Genomic DNA, 26,171 nt, shown 5'->3' with positions numbered 1-26,171 from the left:
AACCAAACAGCCCCAGATAAAGGGAAATGAAGATGGGAATCCAAGTGTCTCAATATGTGCACTTCATCATAGCACGGACAGGCTTTTAAGTCAGGCAAGGGTGGCCATGCAGGATCACCGCACAAGAACTGCACCGCAGAGGGCTGGAAAATAGACAAACTGTGTGTGTGCTAGCACAGGTAAAGCTACAAAAACGCAACCTTTTTAATCATCTGATGAATCTGGAGATGCAATTTACCTTAGCCTCCTGATCAGGACATTAGTCGCCTTGTAATTGGTGCCTCCACTGTCAACAGATGGTGGAAAGGATTAGTAATGCTGCCAAGACAAGAAATGCAAAAATAGTTTGCTTGTAGAGATACATGTACTCTAACTTTTTATGAAGAAGTTATATTGCACCAGTTCAACATGCCTTTTGCATTTGTTGGAATTCAAGGGAGTTTAAAAATGTTAAAATTATGTATTTTCCTCCCCCTACATGTTCCAGCCATGTCCTGTTCACCACAACTGCCTTTAAAATCCTGCACTGTCACTCAAAACGTTGATAATTCGGGTCCAAAATGCCATAATGCGCGAGCTTGATATAGAAGGTGCAGTTACACACACGACCTGAGGTGGCAGTAGTGAGTTTAAAATGGCAACTTGCATCTAGTCCCTTTAAAAATCAATCCCATTGTAATTTTAGACCATTTCAATTAAAAAGGGCCTTTAATCGATGTCGTCTTAGATATTGCGAGTTATCTGGCAGCCGTTATTAAAATGTTTTATCAAAAGAGCCAATCTTTTGAACTGTTCTTTGAAATGAACGGATCCCAAAGACTCGGCTCCCAGTAAAGAGCCATAAATCCCATCACTAACTATGAAACTAAATTACATGGAGTTCATCCAGCTGAATTAGTAGCCAGAATGATATTTACGTTCAGTGTCAGTCAGCTTACATTTTATTATACTCAGTGATATTATATTCGTCTTTCAAAGTAATTTATTTTTCTACTAAATGTGAAGCATCATTCAAAAATAACATGACTTTCAAATCCTTGGTCCAATGCATTTCTACAATATGGGGCAACAGAGCTAGTGAAGGGGAGAGTTCAGCCTCCTGATGAGGTCCTGGACTAAAGGGACTGTGGGGTTAGAGTTGGAGACCCCGACATTAAACCATCCTCTGATGCTTGATTAACCTTAAAGGAATAGGCCACCGTTTTTACATACTGAGATGTGTTCTTACCTTAGCTTTGACGAGTTCTTTAGGACCTGTCTGATCTTCACCCGTGCCTTCAGTCACGTAAACACAGCGCAGACGGCGTTAGCATTTAGCCTCTCCCTCTCTCCACTATAGCTCCAAAAACAGGTCAAGATAGAAGCTACCAAGCTCTTCCACGTTTTCCCTATTTAAATATGGTTACGTGAAGTGTTACACTACAAAGTATAATTACACAAAATTAAACAATGTGGATTTTCTAAGCGGATAAAAGGGGGATTGTAAGGCGTAGTAATACCAGGAGTAATTTGGCATCCGCACAGTAAAGTGAAGATTACTGCGCAGTAAAGTGAAGATCACTGCACGGATTTCGAACTACTCCTGGTATTATTACGCCTTACATTATAGTTCCCCCTTTTATCCGCTTAGAAAATCCACATTGTGTAATTTTGTGTACTTTGTAGTGTAACACTTCACGTAACCATATTTAAATAGGGAAAACGTGGAAGAGCTTGGTAGCTTCTATCTTGACCTGTTTTGGAGCTATAGTGGAGAGGGGGAGAGGCTAAATGCTAACGCCGTCTGTGCTGTGTTTACGTGACTGAAGGCACGGGTGAAGACCAGACAGGTCCTAAAGAACTCGTCAAAGCTAAGGTAAGAACATATCTCAGTATGTAAAAACGGTGGCCTATTCCTTTAATGAAAGGAGCACTCTTTATGTACATCGTTTCCCTCTCACTCACACCTACAGTTCCACCACATGTGTAAAAGAAGAAAAGAAGGCAAAGCACAGTCAACAGTTCTCTGAAAGCAGATTGTTCCCAAGTCGCCGCAATAATTAACAAGCGGCCAGACACTGTAGCAGGAGGCAGGCAGGAGGACACAACTTCAGTGCTTCTAATTGGAACAACATCTCACCGCGCGGCACAGAATCGTCGCACTCACGCCATCAACCACCTCTCCTCTCTCGCCGCGCTTTTCTCTTCACACCCTCAATTAGCTCCAGCCAATCATTCGCCCAATTAGGTATTTTGTGACTTTCTGCTACCCGGCGAACGTTCATCTGTCTAATCAAAGCTGGATTAATTAAGACCAGAGAAGAGCGCCACCTCAACATCACGCTCTTCCATTTGTACGACAGTCTTTTTAATAAAATGTGCAGGCGGTGGGTGTGACTGTGTTGTTTAAGATGATGCTTAAACCCTATCACTGTAAAATGTAAACCATTGTTTCAACTAAACAATAAGTAAATCTTACATTAAATCAAATAAAAGTATACGGTCTAGATTTGAAGTTGTTTATTCATTAAAATCACAGCTATAAATCATCACAATAATATTATGAGAGCTTTAATTCAGATAACCTTCTCAGGACAATTCAGTTCATTAGATTCTTAAGTTGACATAACTTTATAGTTGTTTGAAGTGAAAAATGTATAATTTATATCAACTATCTGCAGCAACGGACCACATGTATTATTCATTCATAGATTCAGACGGCATATTGCCCATATATGGTCATGTTTGAAAACAGGTAAGGGGGAAAACAATTTGGAGAATAATGTAAACTTTCTCTAATTATTCAAAAAATATTTTAACAAATGCAGAATTATGAATATAGTTTTCTACTAAATAAAGATACAAGGACATGGAGAGGAGCAAAGTGGTTCAACAGCCCATAAATACATGAGTAACGGAGAATGCTAACATTGTGCTAATGCTAATGTATATCTCGCGCTAGCTATGACGTTTTTTCACTACGACTGAACAATCTGCCGTGAGAAAATATCCATCTGAGCCCAATTTACACTTGACTTTATATATATGTGTGATAAAGAAGTTCATATTTCATAATTATATGCAACTGTGAAGCACTTTGCATTAGGGCTGAAACGACTAATCGATTAATCGACGACTAATCGATTATTGAAATAGTCGACAGCTATTTTAGCAATCGAGCAATCGTTTTCTGGTTCACGGTAGTATTTTTGATGAAAACCTACTGTGTTTTATAGTTAGGGCAGGGGTGTCCAAACTTTTTTCATGGGGGGCCGAATACTGAAGCGTGCACAGGGGGAAGGGCCATAGATCGGTGGTTAGTGCCACAAACCCTTTGACTAGCAGAGGTTTAAATTGCGCCCCGCACCTTTATTTATGCTCAACACCTTCATGCCAGCTCTGTCTCACAGTAAAAGGTTATTTGTTAGGTTAGAATTGTGTAGAATTATTACATTTCAAATAAAAAGGACTATCTCTGATGATGTGTCCCGATTCAGCAAGAAGGCAGAGGGCCACCGAAAATTGGTCTGAGGGCCGCATTTGGCCCCCGGGCCGCATTTTGGACACCCCTGAGTTAGGGTCTGTAGTGTTTTATACATTGTAAATTTCCTGAATAGAGCCTTTAACAAACATTTCCCTTTAGTTTTACTCCATCAACAAATCCTCAAGCAGCGGCACTTAAGCTGTATGTGATAACGAAAAATGAAAAAATAGAATTTTCCCACACCATTCACAGCCAAGCGATTACTTGATTAATCTTAAAAATAATCTATAGATTAATCGATTACAAAACAATCGTTAGTTGCAGGCCTACTTTGAAACGCCTTGTGTATGAATTGTGCTCTCCAAATAAACTTGTCTTACCTCAATGAATAAAAGAAACACTACTGAAGTAAACTACAGCTCTTCCAAAACTGAACAGCAGTGTTAATTTCGTCGACTAAAATATTTAGTCTTAATTTTAGTCAAAGTGATATTTTTGATGACTAAAATTGGACTAAAACTAAATTAAAAGTTGTTCATGAGACTAAAACTATGACTAAAATGTCCAGATATTTTAGTCGACTAAAATAAGACTAAATATAAATAAAAATGAGAGACTAAAATCATCCAAACTTCTATTGACCGTCTGAAAGAGCCTCATATCATGCAAATTCACTGCCAAAGGAGCAGCTCTGAGCTTTGTTCATGTGGAGCAGCTCCATGAAGCGGAGTAACAAGATTAAATATGATTATAATCAATATTACAAATACATAGTCGACTAAATTAGTCTTAAATTTAGTCGACTAAATTCACTTGCAATTTTAGTCGACTAAAACTAGACTAAAATTGAGACGATATATTTGACTAAATCTCAACTAAAATTAAATTCCATTTTAGTCAAAAGACTAAGACTAAAACTAAATTAAAATATGTTGTCAAAATTAACACTGCTGTACAGCACTTAAGCCAGCTTACTTTGTACTGACCACCTTTGATGTTTACTCAAAGACATAAAGCGAAAAATAAAGCAAATTCAGAATTGACTCATCTGACAAAACGCTTCTGACTTGAGTGACTTACTTCGCCTCTAACTCCCACAATCAGTTCATTACAATCCCCCCGGTGCAACACGCAGAAAGAACAACCAATATAGAGGGGCCTATCCATCCGGAGTATCTTATCTCGCGTGTGTTTCTTCCCCAAACTGTGAGCGATGATCAGGAGTGCCCATGCGTGGCCCCGGCGTGCTCTCCGCTCTTCTGTGTTCAATGAGACGCGCACGCTGCCATTTCTCAGGCCTGTCCCCCTCACTCCCCCACAGGCTGCAAGTGGAGCAAACACACTCTTCAATTAGGGGCGGGATGCTGTGAAATTGTCTCCAAATGATAAGCCTCTATTATAGCAGCCGACGTGAGCACTCGCCCGCTAGGTGAATGGTTGTGCGCGTCTCAAAATGCAGGGATTTTGGGCCGGGGTTTTGTGGGGTTGAGTCTCGCAACAACCAAAGAACAAAATGATGATTTTCCCTCCTGCTTTCGCCACTTGTTGCTTTATTTTTTATTTATTCATCAGAAACATAATCTAACCTGACTGTATAGATTAAACAAAAATAACTTTATGATCAAACCAGAAGCAATAACAGACTTTTTGTTTCTCCATAAAAATGTTTTCACACATAATGTTAATATGGAATTCAGGATCCTGATGTCCTATCGCTAAGCATCATGGGATTTGCAGCAATAATAAACCAATGGAGATCTTAAAAGTAAAAACACAGTTGTTGTTCACATTAAAAACACTTGGGCACTACAGTGAGTAAGATATATTTACCAATAGTGATTCAGCCGCTAATGGAGGGGTTCCACTTACTGTATATATACTGTATATGTTTCTAGCTCATGTTAGTCTATAGACAGACGGCATTGCTCTTTTCTCGCCATTATATTTAGCCATTTTCTGGTGAAATATAAACTTATTTATCACATACAAATAAAGTGAAGTCTAAATTGGGTCCATATATGGATGTTTGTTATATTTGTAATAAAGATACAAAGACATGGAGAGGAGCAAATGGGTTCAACAGCCCATGAATACATGAATAACGGAGAATGCTAGCACAATGCTATGTTAGCATCGTGCTAATGCTAACGGTTAGCTAGTGCTTGCTATGACTGCCGTTTTTTCACTTTCACTATGGAGTGAATGTCCAACTGTCTCATGTAAAGCGCTTTGTGAGTTTGTCTGTGAAAGGCGCTATATAAATAAAGATCTTCCTCTTCTTCTTCTTCTACTGAACAATCTGCTGTGAGAAAATATCCATATAGGCCAGATTTAGACTTGACTTTATTTGTACGTGAAAAATAAGTTCATATTCCACCAGAAAATGGCTAAAAAGAATAAAAAGCTGTGAAAAGATTGCTTTCCCCCTCGGCGAGGCCACGCCCCTTCTACGATGAGATGCCGTCTGTATCTATCACAAATATGGCGGATTTCCATGGCAACAGTGAATTCAAAACATTCCATCCTGAACTCTGTGGGACAAACGTGTCGGACCTTTTGTTCCCCGTGAGCTATTTTAACTGAATAAGAAGCACAGGGAGAAACTTACGCTTTGAGGAAAAAGGGAGTGCACATTCTGGATAGTTAGTTGCCACGGTAACAGAATAGAAGAAACAAAATACAAACAGTATAACTGTCATAATGACAACTATGTATTTACTCTATCTACAGAAAATGGCTTTAAATTCCTCTCATGACTTCAGTGTTTGCAGATTGTGTTCTATACTGTATGTTCAGTTACTAGTTCTCAAGATGCTGGTTGTCTGACATAAACATTTTTTTTTCCAAATGTCTCTCTTGATGATTCTTTTCCTGGAAAAGATTTGGACTGTGATTGTCTTCTCTAATATCAACCTTTAGTTTGGGAGCTCTTGGTGTCCAGCCCTTTCCAAAGGCTTTCTACAGCTTTAGGTTCAATTTAATGACTGCCTTGGTGAAGCTCATGTGTACAGTCACATGTATAATAGTGTATATAGTATATAGTATCTCTCTGTGCACCAAACGATGGAGTTGTAGTGTCCTCAAAGCACACGCTACTAGCTCTCTGGTGTTTTTACAGTATTTCTTAAAAGTGGCACAAGGGGAAGGAAGATTGGAGACACGGGTTCTGCAAATGTGGAAAAGATTCTGACATTTTCCATTGAATTCAAATAATTTCTGCTGCTTGTAATTGATGCAGTCTAATTGATCTGTTCAGTCACTGTCTGTTCTCAAAATAGCATTAGTCAGGGAAGCAGAAGGCTCACAGTCGAAACTTTCTCCCTCTGATACTTGCAACTTAAAAAGAAGTGAAACAAGCATCTGTTGGACTAATTAAATTGGACTCAAGTGTTTGTCTGGATGTGGTGAGAACAGATGACAAAATGCACACATGCTCTGCGAAACTTTAGCAAACTGTCCAGACGCAGCCACTGCATGATGTGTTCAGCGCAGCAAAAAGAAAGCGATTCTGTGTTTAAACCGCTCAAGTTAATTAGAAAGACAGAGCTGTTATCGGCTCCTCTCGGCTCATATGTCTGCGAGATAACAGCGTGAGGAAAGCTCTGTTTGTTTATACAATGAAGAGGGCATCGCCACAGCTTTATCTCAGCGCAAAATGTGTAATTACAAAAGCACACTTAACAATTGCTTTCATGGAGTTGAAAGTAGGGTCACATGGGTTCTACTGATCAGCTCCAGATTGGAAAATATGAAAATATGAAAATCAATCTTCAGTTAATGATCAATTTTAAATCCATTTGAAAGTTTACTCTGAGTTTAATTATGACTAAACTGTGGCTGGGGAAGATCGTCTCGGACACTTGGACTACAAACACTGGAACTCCTCAGGGCTGTGTACTTTCCCCATGGTTCTTCTCCCTGTACACAAACTGCTGCACCTCCAGTCACCAGTCCGTAAAACTGATCAAACTTGCGGATGACACCACCCTCATCCGGCTCATCTCGGACGGTGATGAGTCCGCCCACAGGAGGGAGGTGGACCGGCTGGTGTCCTGGTGCAACAACCTCGAGCTGAACGCCCAGAAGACAGTGGAGATGATCGTGGACTTCAGGAAAGACACAGCCCTAACGTCCCCCCCTCGCCCTGACAGACTCTCCTACCCCCATCTCCATCCTGGACTCCTTCCGGTTCCTGGGCACCACCATCACCCAGCCAACCATCAGCTCCCTCATCAAGAAGACCGTGCAGAGGATGATCTTCCTGCAGCAGGTGAGGAAACTTAAGCTGCCGACCAAGACGCTGGTGCAGTTCTACACGGCCATCATCGAGTCCATCCTCACCTCCTCCATAACCGTGTGGTTCCCATGCGCTGCAGACCGGGACAAACATCGACTGCAGTGTGCTGCTGAGAAGGTGACTGGCTGTAAGCTCCCATCTCTCAATAACCTGTGCGAATCCAGGACCTCGGATCACAGCTGACCCTTCTCACCCTGGTCACGGACTATTCACCCCTCCCCCCTCAGGCAGGAGGCTATGGTTCATCCAGACCCATATCTCCTGTCACTTGCACAGTTTTTTCCCCTCCACCATCAGACTCATGAGCAAAAACAAGACCCTCTGCTCTATTGCACTATGCAGTATTTCCATGTTATCGAGTTTGGATCAAACATGTGGTAAATTGCAATTTTTTAAAGTTTAAAAATACGGAGTGAAAGAGTAGCTGTGATGCATTGTCTTAATCGTAACACTTTAGAATATGGCTCGGTTCCCTGTTAGGTAGTTACTGTGGTACATCCCTGGTACTTAAGAGTTATTAACTTGGTACTTACAGTCGTACTTTTAGATAACTATAGTGGTACTTCATAATGAATTTCAATTGTAATTCCTTAATACTTTAAGTGGTAGTTTCTGTGTAATAACAATGTACTAGATATGTACAGGCAAGTAAGGGTTCTTAGAATTGAAGCTACCAGATACCTTAAAGGGGGGGTATTATGCAAAATGGACTTTTTCAAGCTTTGCATCATGTTATTATGTCACTCCCTCATTAAAAACATGCCTGAAGTGTTGCCTTGGCACATTCACGTATTTTTGAGTAATCTGTAAAAACTCTGATGGCAGCCATTTTAGGGACAGCTTTGCCTGAGTCCTCCTAGGAACGCCCCCACCTCCTGGAGACGCCTCCGAGCTTTCATCACCAGCCGAGTAACCAACCACTGCTCCTCAGCAGAACCCCCTCCCCACTGATGCCACAGACAGCGTGTGGAGGGGGCGTGTCGGAAAGAGTCAGAGGTTCTTAAAGAGACAGAGGCCTATTTCAAGACATTCACTACAGCCATTTTGAGAGAGCAATTTTATACAAGGTAGTTATTCTAATTTACTGACCAACAGAAGGTTTCGTCATCATTGTAGTGTGCTATAGACTGGTGCTATGTGATTGAAAAAAGCATAATACCCCCTCTTTAAGTGGTAGTTACTAGGTGCTTTTAGTGGTAAGTCAAAGACACTCAGTGATATATTGTAAGAATTGGCAAAAAAGTGGGTTATGGTAGCGGGTACTGCTTATGATGACTCTTTATTTTGATGAAAAAACATAGCACACAGGACATAGAAAGCAAGAACAACATTTATTTTAACATTTGTTGTTAACTAGTAAACCGGTAATTAACAGAACTCACTTGTAAAGCAAAGACCAGTTACAACACTAGTATTTACACACCGTATTCAAAAGTGCTACCTTTTAATCTTATCACAATTTAAGACATTTAAGGGTTATGGCATTCCCCTCATGTCTTCATGTGGAGCCTATAGAATGTGCTGCCAGTGTCTACCAACAGAATAACTCTACTTTTATGGATGACTTTCTCTCACTCTAACAATGCACACAGGTATGATGTCCCTATCCTGCTAAATCAGCAGACCTTAGCACTGGCGTTTTCCTTTAAGCACATTCCTGACAGTGAAAAATGTGCGTGTTCCCCTCTTCCGACTGCAGGTGCATTAATGTATGAGTGCATTATACAGGAAGAAGGAGAGATAAATAACTTTTTATGCATGAGCTTCTAAATAAGTTGCACGAACTGTGGCACGGCTGCTCAGTACCGGACGTTGAATTTGTCCACTTAACGCTCTCACCGCCTCTGTTATCTTTGATCAATAGCTCGTGGTGACTGGAGTGGTCCCCCATGTGTTCAGGGGCCAATCTTCCTCCCCTCACCAGCTGGCCTCCTAAAGCCCACCTCAAAGATGGATCGAAAACACTAGCGCCGGGGCGAGGCTGTTTACCTGCGCAACCTGGCAGCTACGTGGCTCCCACCACACCAGGCGACCCGCTAACAGATGGGCATAAACGCTATTGCCCCCCGCCTACCATTTGCTCGCCGCTATGTTGATGGAAAGACCTCACATTAACAGCCTGAATAGATTTGTAAGCCTTTTTTCCCCTCCCTGCAACCTGCTACATGCTGACCTCAGCTAAAAATGCTTGGTGTGTTCAGATGGACATCAGTTGTGTAAAAATGAGACTGTGGGAGAGGTTGGACGTATTTGTTGGTCAGTCCAGAAATGTGCTTCCGTTACAATGCACAGCTGTACCCACATGCATCATGTGAGCGCAGATCCATAAAAGTCAGGGAATATACGACTGCACACCTGCTGTGTCAGATGGTCAATAATATTTTTATTCTGAAGTGAACACTGCTTTTTTTTTGGATCATCTTTCAAACAAAAGACATGTAAATCCATTCAACTATATGGGCAGAGCGCACAGAGGCCTGAGCTTGCACAAATTCATCACGCAATTTAACACAGGAGTGTCCGAAATATGGCCAAGAGTCAAATGAGGCCCACTTTCTGATGGCCCCCAGGCTTTTGCTTCTATGACTCGTAAAATCATTCATACTTCAGAACTTCATACTTTGAATGATAAACATTCTGATGTGAAGCAGACATTGTGAAATATTCACTGCATAATTTACTTTCTCTATTAATGCGCCAAAATATTCTATGACCTGTTAGAGGTCTTCTGCTTCAGATATTTTTCTGTATGTGGCCCACAATGTAAAAAGGGGTTTGTTTGCCTTCAGTCATTTATTAACCAGGGTCTACGTTGGACTAGATCAGCTTTTGATCCTGAAAAAATAAGAGTTCCATCGAAGCATACCTGGAGTTGTGTCTGCTTTATACATGCATGTTGTCACGCATTACGTGTCACAGCCATTCAGCTCTTCATTGTTCCCACCACTGTGGTCAAATGGCCTCCCCTGTGCCGTTTGTCAATAACTAGCACACTATTAAAGATTGTTCTTTTAGTAAGACAGAAGGTTTGTTCTGCCTCCTTTCTTACTTGCGTTCACTTCCTGTGATCTTCCTCAGAAGCGTCATCTGGTGGTGAAAGTGACGTGTCGTAGGCTGTTAACATGGATTTACCAGTCAGGTAAATCGCCCCCTATGGACTGATGCCTTCTCCAGGACGGCATCCCAATAACTGGCACAATATAGATATACATATTTATACATACACATTATTCCAAAGTCTAAGAAATGCCAGGACGAAGTAATCAGATCAAAGTATAGTTTAGGACCAACCCACATTATCGAGTCACTGTTACGTCTCATGTTGGACTAAAATTATGACTGACAAAGAAAAGTGTTGCCATCTGTCATTTCATACAGCTCTGAGGAGATATTTGATTCCTATATTGCAGCAGTGATTGTTAAATACTTATATCAAGTCCATGAAGCTGCAATATGTAAATGTAAATTTCCCGGTTCGGGATACCACTGTGTTTAACTGCCCCTCTAACATGTCATCAGTATGTCATAATACAGCAGTGCTTCTCTTAATCAATAGCCTTGGAAATTACATATAGATTTTAGAGGCAGCGTAATGCAACAGTGGACGACGAGATTACCCTGCAGTAAGAAGTCCGTAAATATTGAGTTATTCCACCAAACTGCTAAGCAGAGACAGATTACTTTTGCCAAGTAATAATTGTAACTTTCCAAACCGTGATTACGAGAGGGAAAACTCAAGGACAGAAGAACAATGATGATGAGATAAGCCGTAAATTGGAATGTGTGTGTTCAGGTGCCAGTCCCCTGGAGCTGGTCAATAGAAATGACCTGTCCGTGCTGTTTCCCGTTCACTGCTTCCTGCTCTCCTCTGGCTTAAACTGCTCTTTATTGTGATTCAGCAACATTTCGCCAAACACACACAGAGAAAAAAACAGAGTCAGTTGCATATTCGTCAAAATCCATTGCAACTTATGAAAACAATTTTCCTTGAAGTTAATGTTCAAATGTTCAATGTTGTAGTTTCTTACTTCAGGAGCAATGGTTACGATGCTCTCAACAGCAAAATCTGTTCTGGGTTGTTCTCTTACCTCAAAAGGCTTTGTCAAAAACAAATGATCTTTTATCATACTGATCTAGGGGTTTACCTTGTACCTTGCAATCTTATAATCTACTTTAAACTCATTTACTAGCAGTTATATAATAGTACCTATAACAGTTTACACTGACCTGGTGTAAAGTAGTAAAGCAGTCTACAGTAAAGAGGCAGGGCAAGTTTATTTGTGGAGCACAATTCATTCACAAGACAATCCAAAGTGTGTCACAGATGCATAAAATCACAAGAAAGCAGATCAAATCAATCCATAAAACATCAACATAAAAATTAATTAATTACAGTTGAGGCCTGTCTCACATCCTCATGAAGACTGTCCCAGATTTTAGCTGCATGAAACTGAAACGCAGCCTCACCGTGTTTAATATTGACTCTGGGAACCACCAGGAGACCCCTCCCTGAAGTTCTCAGACGGTTCATATGGCTCCAACAAAGAGACCTGAAAGAGATGTACTTTGGTGCTAGAGAGACAGGAAGCCAGTGCAGAGACCGGAGCACTGGACTAATATGGTCGTATTTCCTGGTTCTTGTCAGGACTTGTTTAGAGAGGCCAGTGTTCAGTCCGTTACAGTGAGGACAAGATGAATCTAAGGTCTCATGATGATTCAGTGAAGGGTTTTCTTTCTTTACAAAATCGTCTGAGTAATAACGGCTGTAAAGCTTATTGGACGTTTTGCTAAATGTGGGTTCTTTATTTTTTCTTCATGATTTAAGTTTGGATTACAACCGCTACATAATAAATCATGTAACTTGCTTTAGAGACAATTAGCAGCCTCACCTTACCTTTTTGTCAGTCTTGTTGCATTTGCAGAATACATGTGTGCACCTTATCCATAGACCATTAACCAGTAAAAAAAAAAAAAAAAACACATACCGGTAATTTTATGAGCCGTGGGGGAACATGGTATGCAGCATTATACAATACATTTTCAATAACGGCCCAGGAAGAATGCGCAGAGACTACATTATAGGCACGATCAGACACCGTCCACTCCATCATTACCTATTCAGAGCCCGATTCGGCTGACTATCCAGGGACTCATTACTCCATTGCTTTGTGAGACTGCAGACTGTGGCGGGGCGCTGCGGTGGGTTGGAGAAAAAGCGCAAAGAGCTGACCCGAACACCTGCCCTGACATGCAGAGTCTATCAACACGTATACAGGCTCTGACCGCGCTGAGGGAGAGCTAAAGGTACACTGAAAGAGGCACGGACTCTCCAACAAAGGCTCAAGGCCCAGTGGAGTCTATGCTGAGAGAATGTCTAAATGGTGTTGCTACATGTCTCATCTTAACTGGATACTGTGGGGTTTACAATAATGAGAATGCATGGGTTACAATCACGTTCATCCGGCATTTCACCAAGAGCTGGCAAATATCTGAGATGATATACAATAGTTTTAGGTGCCAGAAACTATTTAAACCACGTGGTGAATGCCCAGTCTTTTGGAAGCTGAGCTTGAAAGAGACCAAAACCTGAAACATTCAGGTTTCAGGTTCGGCCGGTTCTACAGAACAGAGGTGCTAAAGGGTGCATCGCAACCTCATTTTGAAAGGTTTGCTCCCTCAGTTCTGGTAGTATTATAATGTAATTTAATGGTAAGAATTATCTATTTGCACTGTTTGTTTTTTTTCTAAACTCTGGAGCACCTCAACAGGGCTATGACAGAAAAAAATATAATTATGATTATTTTAGTTATGATTGAAAGATTATTAAAGAGACTATACAGAGTTTAAAAATGTTAAAATTATGTATTATCCTCCACCTACATGTTCCAGCCATGTCCTAATGTGTAGAATGAGCCCAGATCTATTCACAACTGCCTCTAAAATCCTGCACTGTCACTCAAAAAGTTGTTACTTCGGGTCCGAAGCGCCGTCATGCACGAGCTTAATATAGAAGGTGCAGTTACATGTATGACCTGAGGTGGCAGTAGTGAGCATAAAATGGCCAACTTGCATCTAGCCTCTTTAAAACGATTATTTGTCAACCTAAAGGTTTTCTTACAAAACAATGAAAAGTATATTCTTTAAACAAACTTGTCTACTAAAATAAAATAAATTGTGTTTTTGCACATGTATGGTTTTTTTTATGCAAATACATTATTTCAAGTTGTCCCATGTAAACAAATACAGTAGAGTGCACTGTTACTTTACTGCTACATACTGATAAAAAATTTAGCAAATAAAAGTTATAAATTCAAGTAAATTCAAGTAGTAAATTCATGATGTAATTCACTGTAGTATAAAACTTTGAACCCTGAGGAAAAATCAAGGCCAGCTTGTATAATGTATGTGTTCTCTATTTTAAACATGTGCAATCCTGCATCAAAACTGTGCAAGTTAGAAAGAGAATAGTTTGGACACATGAACTTCCAAAGCTTTAAAGAAAAAAAAAAAAAAAGTCTCTCTGAAAGTCTCTCGGTTATTTTGTTTTGGAGCCAGCGCTGAGTAGATGCTAGTTCCACTTCACATGTACAGTCAGATACATGTGAGAGCAGACACTATGGAGAGAAAGGCGAGACAGACCAGAGTGAAGTGGAGTGTGAGATGGATTTGCAGATGTGAGCTGAGCCTTGTGTTATATGCCCCACACAGCCCTATATTGGAGCGTCCCGCGGCGGTGAGGGGAGGGGGCTGTCCACGACCCGTCTGCGGCCATATAGCGCCAAAACACCACCACACATTAGATTTGAAAACGATTGGGTCAATTTGTGTGGAAGCGATATGGAAAATGTTGGCTACTTTCTAGTCAAAACATTGTCAGTTTTATGTTTGTCTGCAATCAACTTACACTGCATGGCTTCTGGACCTTGTTTTGATGATGGGAGAGTCAGACCTCTGTCATTTGCCGTCCAAGGTCCAAAGCTGTGGAACGCACTTCCAGCTCACCAAGAAGCATCACTGAGTTTAAAATCACAGTTGAAGACACATCTCTTCACACAAGCTTTCGATACGTATATGTATTCGATACAAAACCCGCAGGTGCACACTGTCGTTGTGTCCTTGGGCAAGACACTTCGTCCACCTTGCCTCCAGTGTCTGCGTGCACTGGAGTGTGGATGGGTGACTGGTTCCTTGATGTAAAGCGCTTTGAGTGCCTAAAGCAGGTAGAAAGGCCCTATAAATGTGACCATTTCTATTTATAATTTAGAAAGGTTTATAAGTGATATTGAACTTAGTACCGACAATGTAAAGCAAATTTGTTGCCAGTCACGTGAAACATTGTGCGTCACTAGTTACTCACATTCATTCACTGTGGATTCACCAGTTCCTTTTGCTCAGTGATGACACATGTACGGGAGCATGTTTACCTGCACAGGACTGCATGCCCGCAGGTTTCTTGCCGGTTAAATGTCACCTTTTTCACCATGCCTAAATTTTCAGCCTTGTATGTAGATTTTTCAACAGGACCTTGATCAGCGGGAGTCTGCTATAAACTGGGAGCACAAGCAGCGTCTAATGGTATTGACATTTGAGGCCATTATAACAGTGTGAGGCTTGCCTGGCATGGCCTTCAATCTCCGTTATCTTTGCTACACTGAATAATGCTTTTAAATGGATCAGTTTAAACCATTGCCTACAGCAGGTTACGTCCAACTGTGTTTATGCCCAGCTGAAGAAGGCGGGCCGGCTCTATTAGCAGCAGCATTAGCAGCTCATTAGGCAGGTGTGCCATGTCCACACCAGAGACCACTCAGCAATGTCACAATGTGCTCATCATGTCGGCTCAGGCCACAAACACACAAGAAAAAACACCAATAGAAGTCACAGTGTTAATCAATGTGAGGGAAACAATGGAGCTGTCGTTGTAAATGGTTTGTCATGGTCAAAACTAGACTTGCAGAATTCCAGGATTTGTCAATATGAGAAGTTTTCCTTTGGCATTGACGGGAATAAAAAGGGAACTGAAGGCTGCTTCTTTACAGACAGATATAAACCAAAGCATAAACATGTAGGTAACTACACCTTATTTAGCTTTGATAAATGAGTTAACGCGTAGTTCATCGTGAACAATTCATCACTTAAGTTTGACTAACACTTAACTACGAAGTATGTGAAGAACTATTCATTATGAGTTTGGCATTATCTGTAGTCGTTAAGCAGTTATTACTGTAAGTCACACTTAACTAGTGAATTGTTGAAGATGAATTAAGTATTAACTCATTATGTATTAAGGCTAAATAAGGTGTATTTATTATAAAGTGTTACCAACATTTGATTTGGTAGTTACACACTGAAGTATCTATTATCCCAGTAGGGATGAAAATCTCTCAGAGAAATCATTGACATCAGGGTTTGAAGAGGACAGTGTTTTAGGTTGTTCCCGCTATTGTTCCTTGTTGTTTTGTTTACAGTGATTGTATGTTAAATGAAATGTTTTATGATATTGAGCTGGGGGTAGGCGCTCACAAGCCTTTTGCTTTGGCCCACTCCTTTTGAGCAAAATGTATGCTCAAATAAATAAATAAATAAAATAAATAAATAGGCGTTTGGCCAATACTAAGAAGAGTTTTTGGAAATGGACTAAGAGACTCATTCCGTGTTTGTTTCCATCTTACATATATTGATCATTGTAATACAGCTGTGCAGTATTACAATATTCTTTATAAGTCTGTAGTTTAGGTCTGTTCTGTTTAATGCGGCGCTCAGAGGCCTCGCCCACTCCTCCTATTGGTCAGCATCAGTCATGATCTGAGACAGGTCATTTTAACCAAACACAGTCTGATAAAACAAAATCATGATATAACACTTTGCTGTTTGTCCCTGCGCTCAGTAGAAAGACCATCAGCAGAATGTAGGTTTAAGTGTATGGGGCCTCACTTCTTGTATGGGTCGGTGGTGTGACGACACTCAGATGCATCTTTTATGGTTCAAACACACAATTGGTGAACTATAAGCTACCCAATCCCAGAAAGTTTCTAGAAAATTTCCAGAAATGTATCGGGAATTTTCCGCCCCTTTGCAACCCTATAGTCAAAACTCATCCCTAACTTTCCTAACGCTGTCCTGTTATCCTTCAAGAATGTTTCGCAGCTTTCAGGGGGAAGAGTGACCTGGCATTGTCTATGATATTCTAAGAAATTGGGGAACATAATGAACATGGCAGTTATGCCCTCGGCTAATTTTGTTTTCGGCATCGGTGTTACAAAGTTTACAGTCACTCATAATACGCTGCAGCACAAGAAATCCAAAATCACCCCTGCATGTCGATATAACACGCCTATCATTTCACATTTTTGTCCCACCAAAGCATATGTATAATTTGGAGCAATGTATTTCCAAAAGACAATAATAAAAGAAATCTTCTATTCATCAGAAAAATGTTGAGAAAAAAGTTTCAAAGCGACGTATGACGACACCCTCCACGCTCCCCTCTCACCACCAAAAAAAAGTTTGATTTGAACTTGACTCTACGCATCAAAATGAAAGGCACTAATGTTCGTCATCTCAAACACAGCCATAAAAGGCCCATACATTACCGTCCATGTGAATGTTTGCGCTGACACATTTCCCCCTGCCGTTCTGCCAGTATCATGACTCACTCTCATTTGCAAATACCAGACTGCAATTTCCTCCTCCAGCGGCTGCATTTCTCCCTCTATAGACAGACGGCGTGTACCTCTGCTGTGCCGCTGTCAGCCGGCTCACTCTCTCTCGCCTCATCCCCTCTCCCTGTCATCGCGAGCCCTCTTAAACACGTCAGTCTTCCGATCTGCTCCCAGCGGGTACGCCCCGGTTAGCGCCATCCCACCTCGCTCCAGGGAATCCAAAACCGTGAGCAAAACGCTGCCATTACAGCCTCACATATATGGGGAAAGCATGCGGGGCCTCTGCGACCAATAGGAGGGGGCAACATATATCAGTGTAGATTTATACGGACACAAAAAAAATGGCGGAGGGAGCACATGGGGAGGGATGATTGTTTTTATAGGGAATGCCTCCTAACAAGCTCCCAGGATGCTTTGGCAGGAGAACCCAGGACGGCGCCAAGGAGCTCATTAACAGCCTGATATACCTGCCATTTTGTGCCCTATATCCGCCGCTCAGTTTCCCGGTTTGGACGAAGAAATGCAAAGGAGCTACACGTGCGGAGGGGTCAACCGCGTGCTTTTCGGCGTTAGAATGCGGCACAAGGCGGGAGATGCTGAGCCCGGTCTCCGTGTGAACTCGCCTCATGAGAAATTGATGGTCGTGGCAGTGAGTGGATGCATCAAAACAGCGGAGGTTTGACACTGGTGGAGGCTGGCAGCTGACGGCACCATCAGCCCCCAAATAAGAGCGGGGCATGTTTCATTTATAGACACAGCTTGAAATGAAAATATATTGTGCGACGTGCTTGCAAACTATTGGAAACTTTGCTAAATGTGAAAAAGAAAAGCTTTATGCTGTGAGTTGAGAGGCATTTACATTTCAGTCTATTGCTTTTATTTGCATAGATATAAACGGACCCGTACGTTCACTGGATTTGTGCCAAGATCATACATTAATGCAGAAAAGGTAAGTGCCACTGGGAACATACTTGGTCAGAAAGCCATTATTTGTTGTTGTGTGAGACCACCTTAAAGCAGAACTAAATAGCTCATGCCCCTAAAGGCCATAAGCGCCACTGCAGGTTTCGTAGCAAGTTGCGTTTTTTTACTCATTAATTGTCCGTGAGAGTAAATACTACGCTGACTGAAACGACAAAGGGAGAGAGGGATATTGTACATTGTTCCAAGTGGCGCTAGCCCACAGTTAGCTTTGCCCGTTAGCCTGTTAGCTTCTTCTTCGTGAATCCATTAGTGTGTATTGCGCCTCCGGTCGGAGCAGGGAAAGCTGCAAGTGTGGTTTTCTGGCCAGAGACACCGGGGGGAAATGAAAGACCCCCCAATCATCCCATCAACACTTGTATTACCCCCAGAGGGACTATGGAAAGGATTTATAAAGGTAAACAAGTTACTTAATACTGCTTTAACGTCCTTTTATTCACCTTATTCCGGAAGTTTGACATAAATTGTGCCCACCCCATTTCTCCTATCAGTTAACATGGGGCTGGAGAAGTCCATATAAAATCAGTTACAACACGAAAGTCAATTTTCAATTCTTCAAATGAACATTGGACATTTTACACAAATCAATCTACTAAACATCATGTTTTAGCAGAAAACATTTTCCCACGCTTGCAACAACCCTCAACCAGAGCAGAATTGGTAGATCTATACTGTAAAGATATCTGGCATCATTAGATTGCTAAATCATATAATATATATACATATATAAATCTTACATTAAAGATAATAAGACCTTGTAGCAGCTGTATAGCGCCTTTGCTTAAGATAACGGTGGTCTCTACAACGCTCCAGGATCAATTTTTTTGAAGGCTTTCTGGTGAGAGGATCCACCAGCGGTGAAAACCTTCCATACAGTGGATTCTGGAGTGTCCTATGGGCCACTGTGAGGGAAAGTAAAGGCGCCGTGCTGCTGACCACTCAAACAGCTGCTGGGTCAATACAAGGGCAAAAACTCACAAATATCAAGGTTGTTTTATTTTCACATAAAACATTGCATAATGGACCTTTAAAGGAGCAGGCCACCGTTTTTCCATACTGAGATATGTTACCTGAGCTTAGACGAGTTGAGGCGTAACTGTCTGGTCTTTGTGCGTGCGCTCAGTCACGCAGAACGACCAAAGATGTTGTTAACATTTGGCCTCTCCCAATGTACTCCTATAGCTCCAAACCATGCACCGGGCACGCACAAAGACCAGATAGGTATGTATCAACTCGTCTAAGCTCAGGTAAGAACGTATCACAGTATGAAAGAACTGTGTGCCCTCAGTCACGCAAAAAGACCAAACATGTTGTTAGAATTTGGCCTCTCCTAGCATATTCCTATAGCTCCAAAAGGGGTGAAGTTGGAAGCGACCAAGCTCTTCCATGGAAATACACAGAGACCAGAAAGGAACGCATCAACTTGTCGAAGCTCAGGTAAGAACATATCTCAGTATGGAAAAACCATGGCCTGTTCTTAAGTGAACACTTTTGTCTAATATTTATAATTTGAACAAATCCTTTTTTATAATGTCCTGAGCTTTTTCGCACAGACTTCAAAGGTTCATCTCAGTAGGCGAGTCACTTTCTCTATGCCCTGTTTTTGAGGTGAGTCCTATAAACAAAAGCGTCCCAAGTTTCTTCAAAGTTGACCAGTAGTTGGGTTTGTAGTCATTATTACTGCGAGTGTCTGATAAAGGGTTCACTGTCCTCGACACTCACACCGTACAAACACATTTAATTGCCTTTGATATAAAAGTGGGGGCTCAGTGGTCATAGCTGTATTATTTGCGGTAATTGTTTGCTGTTTTCTCCCTCTCTCTTCCCAGGCAGCGAGGGCCCTTTACATACTCTGTTAACACATGAAAATCCAGCGGAGCGGTGTCACCCCGGAGGTCAGCCGCTGGTGTGGAGCCGCTGATTGCTTTTGCCAACAGCTATTGTTAAAAGAACGCTATTTATAGTCCAAAAAGTTGGGACTGAATCAACAGGCTGTAACAAACTTCATCATGGGTGATCTTTTCCTACCTGTAAATTCCCCTCTGCATCCTCAGCCGTCCCTGTTGTCTGACATAAAACGATGCACTTTACATCTCTCGAACCATCACTTATCATTACGCTGAAATAGTGCAATCCCCGCAGTGTGGCAATAGACTCTTACATAAAAAGACTGGGCACAATCAAGACATGAAAGTCTTTCTGTGGCGCTTGAGCAGTAATAATGAGGTGCAGGATGGCACTGTCTCAGCGGTGGCAGCCCCGGCGAGTTCTTTCTAATCAGGCCTAGTGTGAAGGCATTAGCCCGGTCTGCCTGCCTTATTAAACACCTGACCCGTGGACGGCAGCGCTAGAACCCAGGTCCGCTCTCCTCCTGTCCAGACTTCATCCTCACCCAGCACCGCGGAAGATCACATTCACAGCCCCGCGCTCCCCCCAAAGATTGGATCTGGAGCTGACAGACGCCATTTACCACAGAGCAGGTCTGAGCAGCTCGCTTTGACTTAGTTTTATTGGAAAGTTTATTGGACAGGATTTTCAGAGAAGTTTTGAGGTTCAGAGTTTAATAGTACAAAGCATTTAAGTATTCTGTTTAAATCAATCAATCCGCTTTGTTTTGTGATTTGAGCTCTCAAATTGATAGATTTGTCAGTTCCTAGTTCAATGGTGTATTTATCCAGCCTAAAAAGTCCATCCATCCATCCATCCATTTTCTTCCGCTTTATCCGGGGCCGGGTCGCGGGGGCAGCAGTCTCAGCAGAGATGCCCAGACTTCCCGATCCACACACACCTCCTCCAGCTGTTCTGGGGGGACCCCGAGGCGACACCAGGCCAGCTCGGAGACATAGTCCCACCAGCGTGTCCTGGGTCTTCCACGAGGCCTTGTCCCTAAAAAGTATTTTCATAAAACCCAACCGCTCCAATCCACAAGTCTTAGGTCTCAGAAGTGTATTTGCAATGGTGTTCAAGTCTGTTTCCTCACAGTGACAAAATTAATGTGACAGAAAACCGTGATCAGAAATTTCATGGCCATACCGCCTTTGCTCTGCCCAATCCCGTCAGACCTTGGAAGTTAAGCCGGGAGGGGCCTGGTCGGTACTTGGATGGGAGACCGTGTGGTAACACCAGGAGGCCAATGTAGTGAGAGAGTGGTTGGTGGTGGTCGAAGGGGACGATGGTGCAAACTTGTTTCCTCACTTCACTTCATCCATCAATGTAAAGCGTCTTTGAGTGTCCAGAAAAGCGCTATATAAAACCACTGCATTACACTCCCATTAGTGTAGCGGTTAACAACATTTGCATTACTTTTTGCATTACTTTTTATGTGAAAAAGGTTGATATTTGGGCGTATTTGACCTTGTACTGATCCAGCGAGTATATTTGTGGTCAGCATGGCGTCCTTACTTTCCATGACAGTGGCCTCTACAACGCTCCAGGATCAATTGTTTTGTATGTTTTCTGGTGAGAGGGTCCGTCAGCGGTGAAAACCTTCCAAACAATTGATCCTGGAGCGTCCTCGAGACCACTGTGATGGAAAGTAAAGGCGCCATGCTGACCCCTACAAGGTCAGATAAACACAAATATCAACGTTTTTCCCTAAAAAGTTGCACAATGCAGCTTTAACTACTCCAAGACATGCAGTTATCCTGTTACCTGCAATCTTAGGGTTAGAGTTTAGTTTAGGGCTAGCAATTATGCATATCTGAATCTCAAAGCTATTGACAGGAGGGCTCACAGCCTACATGCCAGTGTGATTCCTCATTTGAAAGCAAAGACCTTCTCGTTTCTAAGAATATGTGTGAGATCTGTGTGAGTAAAACACAATTTATATCACATTTGTCGTCCCGAACCCTAATCATAACCCTAATCCCTCCTGATTAGGCAGACGCCAAGTAACAGGTTCATCTGTATTGCTCACCAAAACTACAGACTACCCACTACTCCACGACTCGTATTATTTCTTAATGATCCTTCTTTTGCAGTGACCTACTAAAGGACCTTTTATCCTTTGGCCGCTACAAAGCAGGACAATGACATTTTACACTTTTGTTCTTTTTTTCCCCTTTGAATGTAACAGAGTGACTAATGCCATTGTTTGTAAGTGAAGGTTCATCTCTCCCAAAGGATCTCATTCAGGTTTATTGAGTCCATGAGTGCATTTACAGGTAAGTCTAAAAAGCACATCCAGGTTCGCTCTTTGCTGCAGGCTCATCGTAGCCTCCAGGATCATGGTCGACCTCTAAACAAATAGGTGAAAACGCCCCCAGCACCAATGGATGCCCCACAAGACCATCACAGTCTGTTTACCAGTCAATTTACTTCCAGAAATGTGACGCTCATACGAGATAGTTTTGGTGAAGACTGCACTGAACACTATTTCTATTCCGCTCAAATACAGACGTAATCCGGAGCGTTGTCCAATGCCTGTCATTGAAAGGCAGATCTTCCACATTCAGGAGCATATCAAAATGAACCAAATCTAATGTGGCAGCGAACAAATAAAATCAGCAGATGAAGCGCTAAACGGTGTTGATTAGAGGAGAGAGTTTTGAAGTTATGAAGTTTGGTCCGATGAATGATAGTCGGAAACTTGAGAGGGAAGATCATTCGCATTCAAGTGCTGTGTTGCAGATTAAGAGTGATTGAATCGGTGCTAAATCCACACAAAAAACAACCCTCCATCGACTTGACCGTCCAGGGTTACACGGCCTCATCAGTGAACAAGACTGCTTGAAAATGAGTCTTCATGTATTTCTGAGCCACTGCAGCCGTTTCTGTTCATGAACATTCAATTAACCGTTTAGGGGAGGCCCGTATAGAAGGTTTATGCACAACTGCAGCCTCTGGAGGGTCCTACACCTTGATTTTCAGGAGACTCCAGCAGCTTCAAATACCTGTATGCTGCTTTGTAGCATCTGTTCTCTTAATCTGAGGTGTTTGTCTGACAGAAACCGTACTTATTGTGCCTTTATCTGCACAAACCCGAGTGTGCTCTGAATCATCCACAAATCTCTTATCAGTATGATGATTACGCTTAATCTTTCATGAAGTATCGAAGGTTTTCATACCTAGACCAAGGCATTCAACTATTTCACGCTTTTCATCAGCAGAAAGACCCTTTTTCTTTCCCATATTGCTTGAAAATGATGATCTGCATAATAAAGTGGAACATCCTTTTTCAGTAGTTTTTAACTGGGCTTGACCAGAAAACTAATCATCCCAGGTCTCTGAGATTAATGTCAGTGATTCATAGAGCCCCGAGACACGACACCATCAATGAGTTTCATAATTTTTATTTTTTTTTACCTTCTTGACACAAAAATACAATTTGCATAATAATTTGGAACGCAGTGTATACGAGATTATCTGGGAATCATAACTCAAGAAAACACCACCAGAAGGGTATGAAAGTCGTCCACATCCCTCTATTGGAAGAGTTCTGTACTTGCATCTATGTAATGATTGCGACTCTAATGGCTGTTCTCGCTAATTATGGGCCGGTGTAAGGTTAAAGGGGCCTTTTCTCGATCTGACTGGCCCAACCGGCCCAAAAGTACGTCGGCCCACCGGGAAAACTCCCGAATCTCCCGATGGCCAGTCCAGCCCTGCAGGCAACCAACTTTTTTTTAGAATTCTTTGCTAAATTCTTCTACTCTGCTGTGCTACATTGTTCCCTTATCCGGGATTCTGTCATTCTGCCACACGTTATTGAGTATGTACAGTATTTTCTAGTGCTGGAGTTTCTATAAAGCTCCACACCTTCTGGAAGCAATAACCAAGCCCTATACCTACCGAGCCATTTCTCCGTCAGATTTTCACAAGCTGAAAAGTCTGCAAAGCTGCAACAGAGCTGATAACGTCTGGTTTGAAATACTAAATAAGAGTCTTCATTTGCTGAAACAGTTTGTTCAGCCAGAGCCGGTTCCCTCCGCTCTCTCTGATGCAACGGCAAAGCGATCCAAGAGCGGGTCACCGTATCCTCCCCGCCCCGTAGTCTAGTGCACTGTATTAGGTTGAGCGGCGTGACGGATCAGAAGTCAAGTGGCCCGATTCACGAGTGGGAGTGCGGAGGGAGTGCTACTCGCTGAGGGGAGAGTCAAAGGGTGGAGATGAAGGCAGACTCCGGAGGTGCGCGGGGGCCAGGGTGCAGCGTGGGGAGCACTCCGAGACAACCGCTCATCCCCGGGGGAGTTTGTGTCTACAGGGGGGGCATCTCTCACTTGATGATCCTGCTTCGTGTCACCCTATACCCTCCCGCACACTCCCTGGCTGAGCACCCGAGGGAGCGCTGCCGCCTCACTGCCTCACCTGTCACTGTGCCTATAGCTCCAGGCAGCGTGTGGGGCAGAGTGCTGACGGCTGGGATGTGGAGGGTTGTGCGGGGTTGTGTGTGTGGTGGTAGGCGGGATGGGGGGAGCGTTTGGTTGTCAGCGTGCCCGAATAAGAAGTCACCTTACTGGGATATGAATGTTAATAAGGTGTGGGGTTGGTGGAGGGGGTGGCGAGCGCTGGTTCCTCCCGTTACTGTATGCGTGTGAGACAGATGGGAAGGCTCGCAGTGCTGACAGCCCGCTCTGCACACTGGCTGCCGGATTATTTTTGGTCATTTATAACCATTGGTGCTTAAAGTGGCTTTTATCTCCGACGGGTTTAGCGATAAAACAATAACAGGCGAGCGGCGCGACCGGGCGCGTCGACTCCTCGCGATGTTTTTGTGCATTTTTGTGCGGCGTTAAATTTGTATTAGTATGTGGCCGAGCGGAGTGCCGATGGGCGCGCTCCGCTCTCGCTCATAGAAATGAGGTTTGTGAAAGGAATAAACACGGCAACAATATCACAATACAAATGTGGAATATGCAGAGTGGCAAAGCGATGGGCCCGACCTGAAGGGCGGCTGAGGTAACAGTCGCTATTCGACAGGGTGAAACAACTGTTTTACGGTCTGGAATTAAACCTTCAGTCACTTTAAATGCACTGTATGTATCTGTCATTCATTTAGACTTTTGACACTTGGAGTAAATTCACGTAACTATATATAGAACAAGTAAAAGCCTTCTCTTGCTCATACAGTTTAAAGATTACCAAAGGGAGGGCGGCCATTTTGATACTTCATTCCTCAATAACTTGCAAATGACACAAAGTACAACTCCATTGTTGCGTTTTTGATGAGATTGATTCAAATTCCCAACGATGGTCTATTGCAGGGGTTGGCAACGTCAGGCCCGGGAGCCAAAAAAAGGCCCTCCATCTTAGGCCCATAGAACATAGGATGATTTTGTGAGGAATATTGTTACACAAATCAGAGATCTGTGTGACTTTACTGCACAGATGTCAAAGTGCTCCTCAGATGTTATTACGCCTTACAATATAGTTCAGGAAAAGAGCTTGGTCGCTTCTAACTTCACCCCAATTTGGAGCTATATGAATATGCTGGGAGAGGCTAAATGCTAACAATGTCTTTTTTTGGTCTACTTGCGTGACTGAGGGCACGCATAAAAACCAGACAGTTACGAATCAACTCGTCTAAGCTCAGGTAAGAACATATCTCAGTATGTAAAAACAGTGGCCTGTTCCTTTTAAGTACTTAGTCATTTGAACATTTTATTTCAGTTAGAGGGGCAGGTGCCAATACACCTATACTGTATGAGAGACATGCCCAAAAAGTCAAAAAGAAAATATCCAAATGTTTTCCATGAGCATTATGTGATTCACAAACCTGCCGTATAATTCTTATGGTTGAAAGTACTTCTACTGACCAATATAAGCAAAC

Source organism: Gobius niger, assembly GCF_951799975.1.
Source record: "Gobius niger genome assembly, chromosome: 20".
Lineage (NCBI taxonomy): Eukaryota > Metazoa > Chordata > Actinopteri > Gobiiformes > Gobiidae > Gobius > Gobius niger.
This window is presented reverse-complemented; position numbering follows the sequence as displayed.